We start from the raw sequence: 5,577 nt of genomic DNA on the forward strand, positions 1-5,577 counted from the left end.
ACTCTTATTCTCACACCTCGAGTTTAACCCATCAGCAAATCTTGTCGGCTATACTTTAAAAATATATCCAAGAAAAAAAATATTTACATACCTAAGATTCATCTCTTTTGCTGATACCCTCTTACTGTATATTGGCTACACTGAAGCCAGGGCAATTATTTTAAGACTTAATATTTCATTCCTTCACCCTAAAACCTCCTGTGGCTCCCTCTTCCAGAGTCAAAGGTAAAGTCCTGATGACATGCAGTGCTCTGCTAATCAGGAGCTGTCACCTCTGTCCCTAGTACTCCAGCTACAGCAGCCTCCTTGTTCCAGGAACATTTTCATCTCGGGTCCTTTGCAATGCCTCTTCCTTCTTTTGGAAAAGTTTTTCCAATTTTTTTTTTTTTTTTTTTGGTAGCAGGAACTGAATCCAGAAGCACTTGACAACTGAGCCACATCCCCAGTCCATTTAAAAACATTTTAATTAGAGACAGGGACTTGCTGAGTTGCTTAGGGCCTTGCTAAGTTGCCGAGGTTAGCTTTGAACTTGAAATCCTCCTGGATGACAGTTGCCACTGAGCCTGGCCCCGAACTTTATATAGGCCTCCACATAGCTAACTGATGGTTTGGATATGAAGTGTCTCAAAAGTTACTACATTAATGCAGGGATATTCAGAGGTGAAATGAGATTATGAGAGCTGTGACCTGATCAGTCCATTTTGGGTCTGGGTGGTAACTCATAGGCAGGTGGTTCCCGGAGGGGCTCATCTTCCCTGTGGCTCCCTCCCCACTGGTCCTGAGCAGATTCTTTCCACCATGCCCTTGGCCACAGTGTGTTATTTCACCTTGGGTCCAGAGCAACCCAGTCTGCCCTTCATGGGCTAGCCCTCTGAAACCAATCCCTCCTCTGGGTCATAACTGTCAGGCATTTTGGTCACAGTGACTGAGACCTGCCTGACATACCAACTTTGTCATTTCCATTAAGTCTTTGTTTAACTGCACTACAATTTTCCCAATTGCCCTTGATTTAATCTACTTTTCCCATAAAGCACTTATTACCTTTTAATATGTTCTGTAATCTACCCCTGTACATTGTTTATTGTTCATCTTCCCTGGCTAGACTACACATCCTATAAGATCTGTGTTTGTTTTATTCACTACCGTCTATGAAGTATTCAGAACACCACATAGTTACTGAGCCCTTTCTATCAGCTATTTGTAGAATTTGATAAAGATTCTCAATTCCAGAGAGCAAACCAGGTAAGTGATATACCTTTCAGAATGCCACCTCAATAGAGATTGCTCCTAGCTGGATTTGCCACTATGGGGACAATCATAGCTTACATGACATTTAGACCTTTGCAGTGCTGTATCCTACCAAGAAAGAAGATATTCTGTGCCTGTTTTGTATCAAGAACCAAGAATGGTTGAACTACTTCTACACTGACAACATCTCAATCAAAATGGTTACTAGAAATTTTAACTTTTGCAACACACCTGCATGTTACTGGGCAGGAAAAGGGGTGAAAAGAGAAAAAGGCATTGGTCTGGTGACCTCCAGCATCTACCAGGTCAATAGAAGTCAAAAGCCAAACTGTTGGAAGGTCATCCTCTAAAATGAGTTAGTGACAGAACCCAATTCATTGCAGAGAGCACATGTGACAGAAGAGATTTCACTTCACATATCTATTTTTATTCTATTGGGCTTTATCACAAGCTCCCCTAAAAATGGTTAGCACAGCAGGGCGGAGAGATCAAGAACATTTTAACAGAGCTCGTGGCAGCCGCACTCCCTGCCTGGTGGAAACGACTGGTCTCTGGAAGCCCGCTGCCCTCCCCCCTCCCAGGACAATGCTCTTAATTAGCTGCACCAGATTTCCCAGAGAACAAAAGCTCCCCACCCCTCACAGGAAAAGCGTTTACAGGAGATATCTCACTGGGGAAGCGCCAGGCACACAACAGGGAGAGGAGAACATACAGGCTGTTCTGAGCTCTGCAAAGAGACACCAACTCTGGATTCTCTAGGGAGTCTCAGAGGTTAGCCCAGCACATTTCTCCTCCACGTGACCAGGCTGTGCCTCCTGTACCCGAGGTGGCCAATTCCAGAGGCCACCCCCCCCTTCCTCCTCCCTCTTGCTCTGCCACAGGCTGGGGTTGGGAACCTTGGGGGTGGCAAAATAAACTTGAATAATCTTTAGAATCGAGCATCTGGGAAGCAGGAGGGAAGGAACTGGGAGTTTATTTCAGGTGACAGACATCGAGCAGCCCCTATTTTTTCCAGAGACTAATAATATTTCTGGAATGGAGATGCTTGAATCATATGTCTCTTCATATCACTGTGTGGGAAGCCTCCGTTATAAGCCCAACAATCAGAGATGGTGGTTCTTTTAGGACTTGGTGGGGGATTATACTGAGGAGTCTGGAAGCATACTGGGAGATGGGCAGGGTGGGGCGGGGTGGGGTGTAAGGAAAAAAAAGGCAGTTATGGGGGAGTAAGGACTGCCTCTCCAGAGTCTTGGGGTAACAGGATGGGCCTGAAAAATCTTCAACAGTTTTGCTCCCCCACTGAATGTTTTTTGAAAAACACATACACAAAAAAAATCTTGTTTAAGTGCCTCTTCCTGAGTGAGTTCACTATCAGGAAAGGAAAATCAAAACGTTCAAATGTTCTATTTTTGTGCCTAGAGGATCCAGCCCCGGCACACACTCTTCCTTGCTCTGAAGGAAAGGAAACTGGGCGTGAGCAATCCCCGTCCCAGAGGCCAGTGTTGAGGAACCCGTGTCACTTACAGGCCTGTTCTCCATAGGGCTTCCATTTTAGGAAATGGGGATGTAGCACAGGCTGCCAGGGGTGGAGTTGCACAAAAAAAAGAAAAAAGGCTCCTGTGATTATTATTTAAGCAAACAAACATGGAACCAGACTTTAATTAAGTTGGATGGTTGAAACGGCTGCATTAATATCTTGCTCCTGGTCATTAGAGTATGTGGCCATCACCTGCCTCTCTGCTACCATGTAGATAAGCACCGGAGTCCTGATTTAGAGTTCTACAGTTTGATGTGTGGGCCAAGTGAAAGTCATAAGTCAGAAATAAGAGGAACAACAGCTGTTACGCAGGTAGAGAAAGCCTCTCTTTGTAACTTAGTGGAAGTGTCCCGCAGATCTGCCAGAGCTTTGGCTTTGCCTCTTTCTTCACGCAATGGTAAGCGCTGAGGATACTCAGCCTAGGGAGTAGGGTTAGGAGGACAATTCCCTTCCATCCTCTGTGGCTTTGCCTCCCTCTGCACTTTGCTGGAGCTGCCCCCCACCCTACTCCCAGGAGAACTTCAGGGTGAGGGGGGCAGGCCGTTGGGCTTTGTGAGAGTCCCATTTTTCAGGCTCTCTTGCCTCCCCTGCTCTCTGGCATGTGAAGCCCACCTTAAAAAGAGGTTTCTGCTTTGACAAGGTTTCAAGGGAAGCTGGTGAAAGGGGATAGAGGAAAGAAACCAGAAAGGTACAGTTAAAGGGAGAGGCCAATTCCCCTGTCGGCTTGTTTGTTAATATTCCAAGGTAGCACTGACCCTGGCCCAGGCAGGTCTTCCTAATATGCACATTCATCATGGCACCACTACTCTTTTTTCCCTACCAGGGATTGAACCCAGAGGCACCTGACCGCCCAGCCACGTCCCTATCCCTCCCTCCTTTTTAAAAAAAACTTCAAGGCAGGGTCTCGCCTCATTGTTGAAAACTACCCCAACTCTTGACCCTTCAAAGGCTTCCCGGCATTAGAAATACCCAGGGACCAGATTTCCCAGAGAACAAAGCAAGTTACACTGGAGTTTGAAAGTGGGAAATCAAGACAGGCTCCTACTCCTGATAGAAGAGCGTGCTAAAGAACCCAGCCGGTAAGTGCAGGCTGGTTTATATACAGAACACAGTGCTGTCCTTCACCCTGAGTGGAGGACTCATGGGTACCTTCTAAATGATTGGCTAATTTTAAAATTAGGGCGGGGGAAAAAGGGAAGGGCTATGTTAAAATGGCTACAATTGGATCCAATTAAAGCTGAATACCATATATTGAAAATGGACCACCAGACTTTCTATTTCTCACATCAGCAAACCTGAGGTTTACATTCAGACATCCCCATTAGAAGAGGAGGCTCCATGTGAGCTGGCCCCTGCCCACCTTGGCCCCCCCACACTGCTTAGCATACTCTACCCCTGCATTTCTTCCAGTTCCTCACATGGTCTCTGCTGCCTCTCCTCCCCAGCTTCAAACACTTTTTTCTCTTTCTGCTTCTTACTCCTGTGAGTGCTTCCACTGGACACGGAAGGCTTGCTTCACTACCCTGGCTCTGGGTTGGGTTTCTCTCCTATAAGCACCCACAAACCTATTTTCCCTTTCACTTAACCCACAGTTTTGTAATTACTTGTCTCCCCTCTTGGATTGTGAACACCTGAGGGCAGCACAAGGCGTTTGCTGTTGTATTCCCCATGCTTGACCCATCCCAGATACATGGGAGCACTCTGCAAGAAAATGTTCATTAAATAAGTGAACACCATGCCCACAGGACAATTGACAACCAGTGACACTTTCCAGGTTGGCATTTGCCTATTTAAATACCTGCTAAGATACAAGGAAGGGCCTCAAATTTGAAAGATATGGTTGCAGTCAGACTGGCCTGATCTCTCCTCCCTTTGATTGTTCCAAAGTCCCACCTTTTCCAGGACGCTTTCTTAGGGATCTCAGCCTGTACTTCCTTGTCAGGGTGAGGCCCACGCATGAAGCTCTTTGTCTGTGCATATACTGTCATCTATGTCTGGTTCACTTAATTTATTCCATTTTTACTATTAATTTGAAAAGATTATTAATTGCACTTATTTTTTTGTATTTGTAGATGGACAGAATTCCTTTATTTTATTTATTCCTTGATTTTATTTTTAATGTGGTGCTGAGGATGGAACCCAGTGCCTCACATGTGCTAGGCAAGTGCTCTGCCACTGAGCTACAGCCCCAGCCCAAATGCACTTATTTTAAGTGACTTTCCAATTTTGTCTTATCTTTCCCACATTTTCCTTGGTAGTAGTAAAAAATGTCTTCAATTCTTGTAATACCTAATGTTTTCATGGTATACAATTTGTGTGTAATGAATAAAGATGACTTAAAGCCTGATTTTTCTTTAGAAATTGAATTTATTACAGTGCCATTGTGGAAATGCATGCAAGACATATTTGGTGATGTGGCAATTGGGCTGTTTCTGAAAGGAAACTGTGGTTCCAGAATGAGCTTGGAAGCTGCGGCCCAGAGCTACGTGGGCGCCACAATACTGGCCGGTTGGCATGAGCAGGAAGCCACAGCCCGGGAAAAATGTTGTTCAGGGTGCCCTCTAGTGATCCATGGTGCCACTAGGTCAGAAGCCAGGGCCAGAGGCTCTTGAACTTCAGCAAGAAACAGACTCGTCACGGGAGCCTGATAAAACTCTAGATGTCGGGGTTCCATGCCAGCTGGGAAATACTTTTTTTTTTTTCCTCCAGTACTAGGATTGAACCAGAGGTATCCTACCACTGAACTACACCCTAACCCTTTTTGTTATTTTGAGACAGAATCTAAATTACCC

This window comes from Urocitellus parryii, chromosome 9, assembly GCF_045843805.1.
Source record: "Urocitellus parryii isolate mUroPar1 chromosome 9, mUroPar1.hap1, whole genome shotgun sequence".
Taxonomy (NCBI): Eukaryota; Metazoa; Chordata; class Mammalia; order Rodentia; family Sciuridae; genus Urocitellus; species Urocitellus parryii.